The 16,330-nt window shown below is 46.2% G+C and overlaps 1 protein-coding gene across 3 annotated transcripts in view; it reads right to left on the bottom strand.

Annotated features, from left to right (window-relative positions):
• Positions 1–16,330, bottom strand: part of TBL1X (transducin beta like 1 X-linked) — a 212,303-nt gene that overhangs the window by 125,373 nt on the left and 70,600 nt on the right. For all 3 annotated transcript variants that reach the window (XM_038586785.1, XM_038586782.1, XM_038586783.1), the window contains one exon: positions 9,087–9,160. The gene's annotated coding sequence lies outside the window, so the exon portion shown is untranslated. The remainder of the gene's footprint in view (positions 1–9,086; positions 9,161–16,330) is intronic.

Here is a 16,330-nt window from a genome sequence, read left to right as displayed (position 1 = left end):
GTAAATCCATAGGGCTAGAAAGCAGACTAGCATTTGCCAGGGGCTAGAGAGGAAGAAATGAGGAGTCCCTGTTATGGAGAATTGTGGGGTTTTTTTGCGCATACAGAAAATACTCTAAAATTAAGATTCTTGGGGCACCTGGGCGGCTCAATGGCTGAGCATCTGCTTTGGCTCAAGTTGTGATCCTGGGTCCTGGGATCGAGTTCCACCTCAGGCTCCCTGCAGGAAGCCTGCTTCTCCCTCTGCCTCTTTCATGAATAAACAAAATCTTAAAAAAATAAAATAAAAAATAAAATTTAGGTTCTTTGCAAAACTGATTCTGCACTTTCTAGACAGGACACTCACTTCTTTCTTGCTGGTGACTGTCACACACACACGGGGCAGTGAGGTGCTCCCAGTTCACCCGAGGCCCCTCCCTCCATCATCCTACATCAAGGGCGTCCCAGCCAAGGTGTGAGAGGCAAATCACCAAGCACACCTTCTTGTAAGCATCAGGCACCTTCTGTGCTGCACTCTGGCCATCAGCTCAAGTCTAAAAGAATGATCCTCAGATGCGGTCATCTCACTGCCATCGCTGAAATCCCCACAAGGGCCAGTGCACCCTACTAGGACCTGCATGTGCTTTCGTCCTCTTGATGAAGTCGTACTAGATGTGACAGGCTGCGTGTTCTAAGATGCCGGCCGGGACAGGTCCTCTCTACGCTGGGCCTCTCCTGCGCCTACCTGTGGCTGCCTGACACAGGGCCTGGGGTGCACACTCTCCTCAGCCTCTGCAGATATAATAGACCCGGGAACCTGTTTTGCTACTGGGACCCCCCAAAGCCTCCCGGGGCTGTGGGGTAGCTCTGCCTGCAGCCCAGGAAACTCCCGCGAAGCCCACATCTTAGCATTCCTCCTTCGCTCAGAGAAAGCCCAGAACACAGTAGGAGAGTGTCAACACCAAACCAGGGGAGAGGGGGCTCAAGACCACTCTCCCCGGCAGGGTGATGCATTCTGTGCCAATCTGGTCGCGCCAGCCCTTGCTAGCCACACTCCAGAATTTCTTTATTCGTAGGTTAACAACTCACCACAGCTGTAGAGTTTAGAGGTTTCAAGAGCCATAAATCCATCTGCTCCCTGCTTATCTGAATTTCATACAAGATTAATATTCCACCTACATCCTCTGACAAAGACAAACAGCTTCAGAGTACAAAATGACAATATTCTACGGCACTAAACACTGGGAGAAGAACTCAGCGGCAAACGTGGTATTTGCAACGAAAATTTGGGAGTTAGAGGAATCTGGATTTTGAAAACCAAACGCTGTGTGCTCACACAGAAAAAAAATGTCTTTAAAGGAGATGTAAAAAAAAAATATTAAAGGTCAAACACCCTGCCCCCCCTACTGCTGTCAAATGCGGTGCCTTCCAATAGGAAGGTATTTTTTTTTTTAATGAAATCATGAAAGCACCCAATAATGTAATTTTAAAAAGAAACCATAAATTGAAATTTAAGTCCTACTTAAAATTAATCAGCAATATAAAACAGAGATTAAATGCAACCCACTATCTAAGCCAGAAAAATCCTCCAGCAGTGAAGACCTGCCTTACAGAGGAAGTTTTTCTTTAGATTCACAAAACAAGTGGTTGACAGTGTCTCATTTCATTAGCTTGAAATAAAAAAGTAGACGTGCATTTTGAATAACTTAAAATGCCACTAGAGCACTTTGTTAAGTAAGGTAAATTGCTACAGATACGAGCACCGAGGTGGCTCAGGCCATTAAGCGTCTGCCTTTGGCTCAGGTTGTGATCTCAGGGCCCTGGGATCGAGCCCCAAGTCCAGGCTCCCCGCTCAAAGGGGAGTCTGCTTCTCCCTCTCTCTCTACCTGCCACTCCCCCTGCTTGTGCTCTCCCCTCCTCCTTTCTCTCAAATAAATAAAATGTTTAAAAAAAAATGCTACAGATTCTGTAACTGAGGCTTTAAACTACCTCAATGAGCTCCACACTTGCTCCTGACATTTTCATCATCCACAACAAAAAAATCAAATCAAGTCCCTGCGGCGGTGGCTGCCCTCACAAACAACATCCCGCTCCATCCCTAGTACCCAGCACTCGGGAAGAACTCATTACCTGCTGAACAAATAAACAGATAAATCAATAGCAGTTCTGCTGTCCTACTTTGCACCAAAATGTCAAAGAAATCCATTCTGATTGTTGTGTGTGATTAAAGTCAGAAACTCATTGCAACTGAATAGATACTCGGGTAAAGAAACACCAGCTGCGGGACGCCTGGGTGGCTCAGTGTCTGCCTTCAGCTCAGGGTGTGATCCCAGGGTCCTGGGATCGAGTCCCACATCCGGCTCCTTGCATCTAGGTCTCTTGTCTCTTTCTTTCTCTCATGAATAAGTACATGAAATCTTAACAAAAAAAAAAAAAAAAAACACACAGCAGTTGCTTGAGGATAAAGTACGGGGATAACAGGCCAGGACAAAGTCAGACCCCGATACCGAGCAGTGTGCAATTACAGGCACCTCATTTCAGAGTAACTGAAAAATCTTTCCATGTAAAGATCTCAACGTGCTGAACGCAAAATGTCTCTAAGGTTTTTGCACACAGAGCCAAAGTTTATTCTATGGCAGAGGAGTGAGGTCCCAGGAGGCGGGGCGGGGGGGGGGTGGTGGTGTAAGAAAGCCCATTCAGGTACAGGTGGGGACGGTTACATGTCATAGAGAGAGTGGCCAGAGGCAAACGAGGCGAGGGAGGCAGGAAAGAGATCTCATTTCAAGAGTGCATGGCAGGAAGTGGGAGGGTATGAGTACCTTTCTGGATGCTTCTGCTACTGCTTAAAATAAATACTTCTACCGCTCACTCCATTGGAAGCTAAGGGAATAAAGAGGCAGGGGGGACAAATGTATAAAAGCTCATCTCAGAAGAGTACAGTTGACCGTTGGGCAATTCAGGAGATGGGGACATCCACCCCTGACACAGCTCAAAGTCTGCATAAAAGCTCTGACTCCTCCCAAATGAACTGTTGACCAATTGGCTTAACAATAACATAAACACTCCATTTACACGTTTAGTACGTGATATGTATTACGCACTGTATTCTGACGATAAAGTAAGCTGGAGAAAAGAAAATGTCATTAAGAAAATCATATGGGGGGCAGCCTGGGGGGGCTCAGCGGTTTACCACCGCCTTCAGCCAGGGCCTGATCCTGGAGACCCGGGATCAAGTCCCATGTCGGGCTCCCTGCATGGAGCCTGCTTCTCCCTCTGCCTGTATCTCTACCTCTCTCTCTGTCTCTGTCTTCTCATGAATAAATAAATAAAATCTTTAAAAAAAAAAAAAAAGAAAATCATATAGGGGCACCTGGGTGGCTCAGTGGTTGAGCATTTGTCTTTGGCTCCGGTTGTGATCCCAGGGGTCCTGGGGTCGAGTCCCACATCAGGCTCCCCAGGGGGAGCCTACTTCTCCCTCTGCCTGTGTCTCTGCCTCTCTCTCTGTCTCTCTAATGAATAAATAAATAAAATCTTTAAAGAAGAAAGAAAGAGAAAGAGAGAAGAGAAAAAAGCAAGCAAGGAAGCAAGAACCATACGGAAGGGCACCTGGATGGCTCAGTCAGTTAGGCATGCAACTCTTGATCTCAGCTCGGGTTGCAATCCAGGGTTGTGAGATCAAGCCCTGCATTGGGCTCTGCGCTCAGTGGGGCATCTGCTTGAGATTCTCTCCCTCTGCCCCTCACTCTGCTCACACTCGCTTATGTGTACCCTCTCGTTCACTCTAAAATAATTTTTTTAAAAAAGAAAATCAGAGGCAGCCCAGGAGGCTCAGCAGTTTAGCGCTGCCTTCAGCTCAGGGCGTGGTCCTGGAGACCTGGGATCGGGTCCCACGTCAGGCTCCCTGCATGGAGCCTGCTTCTCCCTCTGCCTGTGTCTCTGCCCGTGTCTCTGCCCCCCTCACCCCCCCATCTCTCATGAATAAATAAATAAAACCTTTAAAAAGAAAAGAAAGAAAATAAAAGAAAGAAAAGAAAAGAAAAAAAAAAGAAAAGAAAGAAAAGAAAAAAAAGAAAAGAAAAGAAAAGAAAAGAAAAGAAAAGAAAAGAAAAGAAAAGAAAAGAAAAGAAAAGAAAAGAAAAGAAAAGAAAAGAAAATCAGGGCAGCCCCGGTGGCGCAGCAGTTTAGCGCCGCCTGCAGCCAGGGCTGTGATCCTGGAGACCCTGGATCAAGTCCCACAGCGGCTCCCAGCGTGGAGCCTGCTTCTCCCTCTGCCTGTGTCTCTGCCTCTGTGTGTGTGTGTCTCAATAAATAAAAATAAAATCTTAAAAAAAATAAAAAAGAAAAAAGAAAATCATATAGAAAACAGATTTACAGAACTGTACAGTACAGTATTTACAAAAAAAAAAAAACAAACCTGCATCTAAGTGGACCTGCGCAGTTCAAACCCATGTTATTCAAGGGTCAACTGTAGTTCGTAAAATAGTAGAATATTGTGTTAACAGCACTTGAGGATGTGCATGAGGAAAGCTGTGCCAGTCTCTGCGTGGGTACAACACAATTTCACCACCAGAACCCAGAACCGCTTGCTAGCTATGTCTACACAGCAGTGATGAGCCAGACACAGCGGATCCAGCTTTAAAATATTTGTTGTAAACCACTCAACCACCCAACAATGGATGAACAGATAAACCAAATGTGGTCTCTACAGAGAATGAATTTTATTCAGCCTAAAGAAGGAGACACACGCTACCACATGGATGGACTTCAGAGATATGATACTGAGTGAAATAAACCAGACACAAAAATTGTGTGATTCCACCTATATAAGTACCTAGAAAGGCAAATCCGCAGAGACAGAAAATGAAATGGTGGGAGCGAGGGGCTGCGGGACAGGAATCAGGAGTCAGTGTTTAATGCGGCAGAGGTTCAGTTTGGGATGAAAGATGAAAGAGCTGCACAAAAATGTGAACATAATGACACTGAGGTGAAACTCAAAAATGGTTAAGACAGTAAATTATACGTGATGTGTATTTTATCACGATAAAAAAGAATTCTTTGTAAAATCTGACTTTGATAGGTATTAAGTAAAGGCATGATCTTTCTGCAGGGGACTATTTTCATGTCAAAATTCGCTATTTTGTCCTACTCTTCATACCGGCTCAGGTCATGATCTCAGGGTCATGAGATGGAGCTCTGTGTCAGACTCCGTACAGGGCGGGGCGTGGAGTCTGCCCCATCCCTTTCCCTCTGCCCCTCCCCCCACTCAGGTTCTTGCTCACTCTAAAATAAATCTTTTTTAAAAATGTGCTAATTTTGCATACAGATTTGAAGAATTACATAATAATTCTAAGTAATAAATTCAGAATCGCTACTGACTCTAAAGACACCACAAATTATGTAAATTATTTTCCTTAATGGATTATACAAATTAAATGAAATTAACCCGATTTGATGCCTGTGAAATATACATATGATCATGTTGTAAAACTGTATTTCTTAATACAAAAAAAAAAAAAAAAACATTATTCAGGAATAGAAAATCCAGGTCTATAGCCTGATTCTTTTCCAAATTTATAGTTACAGTGAGCATCGGAGTCACTGTCGAAGGCCCAACATGTCTAGCTCCTCGCTACAGTGCTTCACACCCAAGCTACTATGAAACCAGACACAGGGCCGTATTTTACATATGCAAACTTGTGGGCCATGTCCCAAACCAGCCAACCTCAACACTATTGACATTTGGGCCAGATACCTCTGGTGTGGGAGGCCGTCCTGTGCCCTAGAGGATGTTTAGCAGCATCCCTGGGGCCCACCTTCTAGATTTAAGTATCCACCCCCGCAACACACACACTCAACGTCCTGAAAAATATGTCTCCAGACTTTACCAAGTGTCCCCTGGGGGGAAAAACACCCCAGTTGACAACCACGGTCCTAACCTGAGAGACACTTTGGGAACCGCCCATGTTTACAAAGCAAACATTAGGAAAAACAACATACTTTGATTAATTATAAGAGGCAGAAGTAGTGAAAAATGAAAGAAATGCCAAGAATTCTTTCACCATCTTGAGGCCCCTTCCTAGCCATGTTACAACCAGAATCTAAAAACCATTTCCAGAGTTTGTTCTTGAGTTCAATTCATCAAGAACTTAATTAATGCCCATGTGATCAAGCTCTACCCTGAAGGAACCCACTAGACTTTCAACGTGTTAGCTGGGAGGAGAGTGGGCCCTCCCAGTCAGCTTGGGCTCAAGAGAAAAGAAGACCCAGCTTCGTCCCAAGAAAGCCGTTTTCCTGATAACCCGGAGGCAGCAGCATCTGCGTGCTCCAGGCATCTGCAAAAACAGGTGAAGACAAATGTCACTTGAAAGAAAAGAACACTCAATAAATCAGCACGGCAAACCGAAAAGGGGAACAAAAAGCTGAATCGTGTTGTCAAATAGCACTCATCAGGGACTCTTCATCGCGGGAGACCACAGAAAGCAATTGCTCTATCGGATTATCCATATGGGATTGACCCCTTTAAATCAAAAAGCTATGGCTGCAAGGTCACCTGTGAAGCTTCACTGCTTTTGATAAGGTGAGCACCACCCACCCTCCCTGGCCTGCTCGGAGACCCCTCGGGGGCGCCACCTTCACCCAGTTAGTATGAAAACACCTGCAGGGCAGTTGTTCTGCAACCCGCGCACCAGCCAGCTGACACGGGCCGGAGTCCCGGTCTTGTCCCTGCCACGACGTCCGGCTCCAATCGACTTTAACACGAACTGATCCTTCAGGCTCCGACGTGCCACTCCGCGGGCCACGGCGCCCTTTGATCACAACTACCTGGACGGACCATTTGTGCCCTTCCCAGACTGTAAGAATAAAAACGGAACTGGCGAGGATCGGTCACCCATCCTGTAATGTAGACCCCAAAGGGACGGCAATCAGAGATAAATGAGAAAGTAGACAGCAGGTGTTTAGAGTCACACACACACGCGCGCGCGCGCTGGGCAAACAGGATACAGCCCGAGAGCAAACGCTGGGTGTCCGAGGGTTCCCAGTCACTTGCAGGCGGGCGGGCACGAGCCCAGGAGAGCCCCGGGGGGTCTGCCTCCAACCCCGCCAGCTAACGGCACCCCCAGGGCTCCCCGCGTCGGGCCACAGCCCCGCCGAGAGAACTGGAAGCTGCCTCCCCGAGCCGCCTCGGCCCCATACACGACGGTCCCCCAACGGGGAAGCAGCTCGACATGTCGCTGGGCTCTGCTCCTCCGGCGGCAGGTCTGTGTCATCCACGAAGGCAATCATCCCGGGTGGCACGGCTCGGCGCCCCATGGGCACCCCCTGGCATGGCCAGCAGCCCTCAGTCTGCATATCGGGTCTCGGGTCTGTATCCACATCCACGGGCCCGAAGGCAGAAGGCCCGGCAGCAGGGCTGCACCCCCCAGGGGGCTGCGGTTCACGGGCTTCGGGGGTGCTGCCCCGGGGGGACCCGGGAGGCCCAGGGCCTGCCTGTGCCATCCCTTCCCTGTCCGGTCAGTGGACACCTGCAATGGCACGGATCTCACAGGACCACACGAGGAACAAAAGTGGGGACTTAGAACACCAAAGCCGTGCACGATGTTCACATCAGCTCGACTCGTCCTGTCCCCGCACCCCAAAGAGCCCAAACGCCCTGTACCGAGTGAACGGACAAAGAGGCCCTGGATGCCCCTGCAGCGGGACACTGCTCAGCACCGAAAAGGCACGAGCTGCTGACACCATGACGTGCATGGATCGCAACGGCTTTAGGCAGAGTGAATCAAGGTGGTCTCCAAAGGCCAGATGCCATATGATTCCATTTATGGAACATTCTCGAAATGACCAGTTCTAGAGATGGAGAACCGGGGGCTGCCAGGAGCTGGAGACGGTGCCATAAAGGAGTGGCAAGGGGAGCTCTGCTGGTGAGGCCACAGTTTCGGGGGAGATGATGGCAGTGGCTGCATGCACGTGTACATGCAACACACGTGTACACGTGCATGCAAACACACACACGTGCACGGGCAAACTGGTGAGATCCAGGGAAGGTCTGCACTTGAGGCCAGCATCCACCTCGCCCTCAGACAGCAGTGTCGCAGGACGGGGAGGCAAGATGCCCTCAGGACGGGCAGGAGGAGCCGGTACTCTGGATCTCAGGGGCTCTTTCTGCAAACTCTCGGGAGCCTCAGGTTAATTCAGAAAAGCAGCTTCCGTGCGAACCATCTGATGAACGGATAAACAAAACGTGGCCTATTCATACAACGGAACAGCATCTGGTGAGAAGGAAGGATGCACACGCCCCCCACGTGCGGGGACCGCGACAGTGTCATGCGGGGGGTCGCAAGACGGCCGCGATCGTGCCCCGTGTGACCCTGTTTACACGGACCGCCCGGGCCCAGGCAAACCCACGGACACGCGCGTGCGGGCGACCCGGGAACCACCCACAGCAGCCGCGCCTCGGCTGGGCCCGCAGCATGCTCCGGAGGGACGGGCTCCACAGGGTCGTCCGGGGACGGAAGAGCTGTCACCCGAGGGCTCTGGACGCGGGGCCCGGCTCTGCAGCTGCGGCCACCGTGACGGCTCCGGAGCCCCTAAGGCCCCGTTCCGCGCGACCCGGGCGGGGCCTGAAGGAGGTCGTTCTGGAAAATTCTGGCCGGGGTGGCCTGTCATGTCCCAAACACATACTGGGAAGAACAGACAAGCCTGAGGGAGCCTGTGGCAGATACAGAGTCAAAAGCCCTGGTTTGTATAAACAGCAGCCTTCTAGGGACAAACAAACACCTCAACTGTATATGGGAAAGAACAACAGAAGTGCTGCTCCTCCTCTCCAAAGCACACACATTTTAATAATCATCTCCATTTCTCTTCTCGAAAATTTCCGGCTCCCGGAAGCGAAACAGGAAAGAAGTTGTGCCACGCAGATGCACAGCATTTTCTTGCTAGCACAATTACCTGTTACAAGAAACCTTAAGAAATCACCATTTCCAGGACTTACGGCCAATACAGTGACATTTAATTTTTTTTTTGACATTTAATTTTTAAGCACAGAAAATCTGAAGAGGCTGACAGGATATTTATGACATAATAAGAAATCCATGGTACAACTTCACTTACTCAGAGCCAAATGCAGGCAAATCCCTCCTTCCTTCGAGGCTTTCTTCTTGGGCTTGTTTTCGGTCTTCAGTTACCTGGTAATGAAAAACACCCAGAGTAAGGCCAACGTGTCCATGCAAACGTCCTCAAGTGTACCGATGACCGTTCCACGGGCCAGCAGAGGATATGGAACCAGAGATGGGACAAAAGGGAAACGTCTGCGACGTCAGCCGGTACACGAGCACCATTGGTGAACCCCAGGCTTCGCTCTCGACTTAGAGCGCACGATGAAACTGCTCACACAAATCTGCTCCAAAGTTTATCTCACAACCAATTACGATCCTAACACCCCCTCCCCCCAAAAGCACGCCAAGTGAAAATACAGGTACTTCTACACTCAGCCCGACTCCGCAAGTTTTATTGACAACCACGACTCGCTCCGTCTTGCAGGAAACACAAACAGTGCTGGGTGTTGCTCTGGTATTAGGGACACGTAGTGTCTGGTCTTGCAGAACGTACCCATCCTGGCAGTGCAAGCGGGGGTAGAGCCTGGTGACGGAAGAGCAGGGACGATTAACTAGAAAGCAAACGCACAGCAAGGCCCACTTCAGACGACAGAACTACGGAAACTCCAGTTGGTGGTGGAAGAGGAAGGGACCAGGGGCAAGGAGTATACAGCGGGGCCTGGGGCAGGACTCTTGGAGGAGAGAGCATCTGAATGGGGGACAGGGAGGCCAGACTGTAGAAGCCAGCAAGTGCAAACATCCTGTGGTGAGAATGACCTTGGCAAGAGGGAGGAGGCCTAGTGGGCGGGGTGAGTAATAGCAGGTCCCAGAGGACTTGAGAGCCCATGGAAAGGAAAGTGATCCTACACAGGCCCAACGATGCCTTATTCTTCACCCAGCATCAGTTAATGAGAAAAGAAAATCTGATCATTCAGCTATTAAAAGAAAAAAAAAAAAAAAAACACCCCCTTCAGGGGTTCCTATCATGCTCAGGACGAAATCCAGAGAAGCTCTTGCTCGGTAGAGACCCACTGGTGGCTCGCAGTGCCAGCTGGAAAGAGGAGCATGAAACATGGACGACAAGGACAGCAGATGGCAAGAAACCACACGGTCTCCTCTGCCCCTGCTCACCACCCGGAAGAAACCTAGAGAGGCTTCCTGGAGGCAGCAGCATTTCTACAGGCCCATGGAGTCAGGCGAGGAGGAAGAGAAGGGAACTGCAGCCTGAGTGGTGCTGGAGGCCACAAACGTAGGCCAGAGAGCAACGAGGTTGCTAAAAACGTCAGGTGATGCTCCTGGGGTGCTCGGGGAGAGGGCGTGTGGGCAGCAGAGTGCCGGGACGCCAGGCAGCGGGGAGAACGGGTGCCCCGTCCAGCAGAGGGGAGAGGAGGCCACCTGCGCAAGATGCCCCTACAGACGGTGCGCTGCCAGCAGGGGTGACCCCGAAATAGCAGCCAACCCACAGGTCCACCCAGGCAGGAGCCAGGGCCCCCCGCTGAGCCAGCCAGTTCTCTTTTTTCATTTTCTCTGAGCTAACAAGGGCTCATGCCCCTGACAGCCGACGCTCAGAGCCCTGCACTGTGTGAAATGCTGACACAAGGTGCCAGATGGCCGGTCCACTGCCCTACCCTGCTCTGTCTTCATTCCACAGCAGCAGTCTCACTTTTAATACTGTTGTACTAAAAAATAAAAATAAATAAAAAATAAAAAAAGGAAAGGGGGAAAAAAGAAGGGCAGGTTTACAGGCCTCACTTTGCTCCTAATTAATTATAAGAAACTCTCTCTGGACCAGAGAGTCCTCGGCTGTGAAATGAGGGTATTAAATTATTTATGAGGTTTCATCCACACATGAAAAAATCTGAGGAACCATTTTCCTGTTGACTTCCCTTGTAAATTCGAAGGGAAAACACTTGCAAAGAAGTGAACCAGAAACGTGCACAAGAATGCTGGGCGGGGGGGGGATGGATCTGTCTGTCCTGCAGCCCACTGACCACAGAACTATATCCTAAGGCTGCTATATTTTCCCAAAGTGGCCATAATGATTAACATTTGCACCCCAGAGAAATTCAAGTTGTACCATCATGAAAACAACGCAAAAAATCCAAAATATGTTTTCAGAAGCCACTGAGCATAACAGAGAAGCTGCAATTTCCTTCTGAGTCCTTTCTTTTTTTAGGGAACCCTGAATTAACCGGGCCAAGAGCCAGAGGCTAAGCCGGGTACTGGCCTGAGGAGCCAGAGAATTCTGAGCACTTCATTTGCTATGAGGTTCGAGTTCTATGTAATGAAGCTGTTGTTTCCTCCATTACAACACTGAATAGCATTTTTATGTATGGTGATGATTCATTCAATAACAGATTTTAAATCCTTTAAATCAGTGGTTCTCAAATGGGGCTGTCTCTCAGGGGACACTGGGCAATGTCTGGAGACATTTTTAGTTGTCAGGACCGGAGGAAGAATGCTCTGGGCCTCCAGAAAAGCCAGGGATGCAGCACACAGCATTACCCTTCTTAGCAAAAAAAAATTATCTGGCCCAAATATCAATACTGCCAAGGTCAACCACACTAAAGTTTCTCTAATTTTACAGGAGATACATCCTGTATACTTTCATGTTCCAAACCACATTTATTCCTTTCAAAGTAATGCAGGTACATTGTTTTAAGAAGTAGGGGATCCCTGGGTGGCTCAGCGGTTTAGCACCTGCCTTTGGCCCAGGGCACAATCCTGGAGTCCCGGGATCGAGTCCCATGTCGGGCTCCCGGCATGGAGCCTGCTTCTCCCTCCTCCTGTGTCTCTGCCTCTCTCTCTCTCTCTGTCTATAATTAATTAATTAATTAATTAATCTTAGGGGGAAAAAAAGTAAAATACAGGTGCACCTGGGTGCCTCAGTGGTTGAACATCTGCCTTCAGCTCAGGGCATGATCCCAGCGTCCTGGGATCAGGTCCCGCATCGTCCTCCTCACAAGGAGCCTGATTCTCCCTCTGCCTGTGTCTCTGCCTCTCTCTGTGTGTCCCTCATAAATAAATAAAATCTTCAAAACCAATAATAAAAGTAAATTACAGGTGAGGCAAAAAGACTCCTCTTTTTACTTACAAGCTTTTTATAGCACCATCTATCCGCAATTCTACTTCCCAAAGCAACAATTTTCAAATCTCAGAACTGTTTGTATTATTGGCAGTGACCCTCAGGATGACTTCCATGTTTCTAAATAATCTGCTTGTAATATTCCCTATCAGCTTTAGATATTACTTGATTTTTTCACACATAAATGAGGATTCTGGTTATTTAAATTCCATCCTCAATCCTTGCTCACCCTACCATTTTCCTAATAGTCTAATAGTTTTTGGTTAAACCTGTATTTGAGGGACGCCAGGGTGGCTCAGTGGTGGAGCATCTGCCTTTGGCTCAGGGCGCGATCCCGGAGTCCCAGGATGGGGTCTCACATCGGGCTTCCTGTGAAGAGCCTGCTTCTCCCTCTGCCTGTGTCTCTGCCTCTCTGTCTCTCTCATGAATAAATAAATAAATCTTTTTTAAAAAAATCTGTATCTGACAGATACTATTTTGGCAGTGGAACGGGCACTGCTGAGGAGCAAGCAATATAGTATGATTATGATTCATTTCTTATGCAACCCTTTTATTTTCCTGGGGTTACTAATTGCATCTGTTTCTTATTTCCTTAGGTTTTTGGGTTTTTTTGTTTCTTTCTATCCTTTGGGAATTCATGCAGCATTGTCCACAATCTTCTGATTCAATTTTTCACGTGATCAAAATTCTCAGATAATCTGTTAGCTCTATGGGTTTCCCCCTCAATCACTCCTACATCACCCAAATATTCACTCATTAGACCTTCTGAAATTTCATCTCTGTTCAGTCTGCACCTGTCTGTATTAGGCCTGCTACAGAGTTCATGCCACCTCAAAACCACAACATCTTGAAAATATATTGTCTCTTTTGGTTTCTAAGATCCCAAATCTCTCCCTTTCTTCGTTTACTCTCTCAATTTGGTTGGACACATTCTCTAGTAGATTTCTGAGGAGTGATGTGTAAAGGCTGAATTTCACTGATATCCTGAATATGTACAAATATCTTTATTCCACCCTAATTAACAACTAGTAGAGGAATGACTTTAGAATCTGAGTGAAAATTATTTGCATAGAATTCTATACTCAGTCTCTTTTCCAACTTCCAATCCTGCTACCAGGAAACCTAATATCATTCTGATTCCAGATCCTTCATATGACTATTAAATCCAGGATAATGCTTAGATACTGACTTTATCTCTAATATTCCAAAATGACAAATATGAGCTTTCATGTAACAATTTTTGGGGGGATATGCTTTTCATTCTCTGTTCTAGTCACTGGTATGAAATTTCTCTCTTCTTCAGATTTAAGATTTTTTCCACCCTCTCTTCCTTGGAATAGCTATTAGACAAAACTCTGAATAATTATTTCTCATCTTGGGATCCCTGGGTGGCGCAGCGGTTTAGCGCCTGCCTTTGGCCCAGGGCGCAATCCTGGAGACCCGGGATCGAATCCCACGTCGGGCTCCCGGTGCATGGAGCCTGCTTCTCCCTCTGCCTATGTCTCTGCCTCTCTCTCTCTCTCTCTCTCTCTCTGTGACTATCATAAATAAAATTTAAAAAAAAAAAAAAGATTTTAAAAATAAAAAATAAAAAAAAAAATTTATTTCTCATCTATGTGTTAAAACTTTCTGCACTAGGTCTTCACTGACCAATAAAGTATGCGGCTACTAAGTGCTTGAAATGTTTGGCTAGTGCAATTGAGGAACTGGCTTTTAAATTTTATTTAATTTTAATTAATTTAAGTGTAAATAGTCACATGTGGCCAGGGCTTACTGTATTAATACAAATCTAAAGACTATGACAAATAGGGGAAAAAACCAACACAGGAGAAGCAGTGTCTGTAGCACCAACTCTAAGATGATAGTAAACATCAGAAAAGGGGATCCCTGGGTGGCTCAGCGGTTTAGTGCCTGCCTTCGGCCCAGGGCGCGATCCTGGAATCCCGGGGTCGAGTCCCGCATCAGGCTCCCGGCATGGAGCCTGCTTCTCTCTCTGCCTCTCTCTCTCTCTCTCTCTCTCTATCATGAATAAATTTTTAAAAATCTTAAAAAAATAATAATAAAAATAAAAAAATAAACATCAGAAGATGTTAAGATGTTCAGAAAAAGAAATTGAATGTAATTTCTTTATTTTTTATTTTTTATTTATCCATGACAGAGAGAGAGAGAGAGAGAGAGAGAGAGGCAGAGACACAGGCAGAGGGAGGAGCAGGCTCCATGCAGGGAGCCCAACACGGGACTCATCCTGGGTCTCCAGGATCATGCCCTGGGCTGAAGGCGGGGCTAAACCGCTGAGCCACCAGGGCTGCCCTGAATGTAATTTCTAAATCCTCACAACTATTTTCAATATGAGGTTCTAAGACTTCATTCCTTATGGCCTCCTTCCTCTTAAGAACTTGAAGACCCCCTACTACTTCTGTATAGTGGGTGCTCTAGGGGATGGAGACTGAAAAGGCATACCAGGGCAATCTCTGGGCATTCATTTACTCACTCAACAAGTATCACCAACATAATAAATTGTTATCCAGACATTGTATTAACAATGACCATGACACAAAACAGAACCTCAAAAATTGAAAAACGGAAACCTCAAAAATTGAAACAAAAACAAGACTCCCAAAGTTCTGGGCACCCAAGCCAAAGCCAATGAGCCTACTGTTTCATCTCAATCATTGCGAACCAACTTCTTTTTTTTTTTTTTTTTTTTTGAACCAACTTCTTTAAAGCTAGTGCCCACCATACAGAGGCAGGTACCAGGTGTGTACTGAAAACAAATTAAGAGCAAGCTGAATACCCAAAGAAAGTCATTATTTTTTTCAGCTTTGAAAAAAAGAAACAAACTAACTAACTAAAAAACAAACCTACTAGCACTATGGGAATAGGGAAATAAATGTTCAGGGGGAATCATTCATTTTTTAAGGATCAATGGGGAAACACATTTTCTTCATCTAGTCTTCAGATAAGCCATTTAATATCTATTCATACCTGCAAAACGTGACATTTTATTATATTTGTCAGTTTTACAAGTTTAGCATAAACTATTCAAAAAGGAGAAAAAACGGACAACAAACAAGATGCTTATATAAACTTGATTTCTTTTTTAATCTATTATGATGCTAATAAGATTTTTGAATTTGTATAACCAGCAAAATCAATGCTTCTAAACCCATACTGATGCATCTGAATGCATATGGTTAGACGCTTACATCATTTACCCACCACCCCACACCAGTAGAGTCAACCATATGCCACTCACAACAAATAAAAAGTGGGTTCCTGGCTCAAAACTATGATATACCAGATTCCATACAGAAAGACCAAGACATGATTTGTCATATGAAAATCTGATATGAGATAAGGAAATGGCATGACCCAATTGGGCTTATAATCATATATAATCTCTCTAGAGCCAACACCACCAGAGAGAAAACAAACCCACAGCAAATTTTAATAAGCTATCAGTCGTACAATATTTGTTTCTAAGCATTTATTATTATTTAAATTAGAATGATAAATTACATTTTACTTAATGGCATGAAACTAATCTTCAGTGAGAAAAATAACCACATTTAAAGAAGACCTATTAAAGTATTAGGATAGCATCTTTTTTATTCAGCAAATTGTCAATCAACAGTGATTTGAATCTCTCCCCTCAGATATAATAGCAAAGTGTATGCAGATAATCCTCACGTGACTCTAATCAGTTTTTTGTTTATAGATGACATAGTGCATCATGAGGTAGAAATGAATCCCAATTAATCTCTTCCTCATCTCCCCAAGCACCATCTCCACATTTTGCAGTGAGCATTAAGCATAATTTTAGATGTAATTGTCAAGCACATTATCTATTCACTGAAATTATGATAAAAGTTTCTGAACACCATATGGTCCTAGTGTTCACATTTCAGTTTCTATCATTTGCCAAACACATGCTACCCCCACTCACCTGGAAAGGTCAATTATACTGCCTTCGATTTCACTGAACAATGCGGCAAGCAAATCCCTTTTGTGAAACAATTAAATTCAATTATTTGCTTACATAAATACCTCAAACTTTGGGACACCAATATCAACAATCAGCTAATTGAAGAACTAAGTATTAAAATACACACGTGCACACACACGCACACACCTCTTCCTATTCACGAAGCACAGTGCTTCCAGTGTCATCTCCA

The sequence above is a fragment of the Canis lupus genome, chromosome X (assembly GCF_011100685.1).
Source record: "Canis lupus familiaris isolate Mischka breed German Shepherd chromosome X, alternate assembly UU_Cfam_GSD_1.0, whole genome shotgun sequence".
In the NCBI taxonomy this organism is placed as follows: Eukaryota; Metazoa; Chordata; class Mammalia; order Carnivora; family Canidae; genus Canis; species Canis lupus.
Note: the sequence above shows the minus strand (reverse complement) of the source record. Positions and strands in the feature narration are given on the sequence as shown.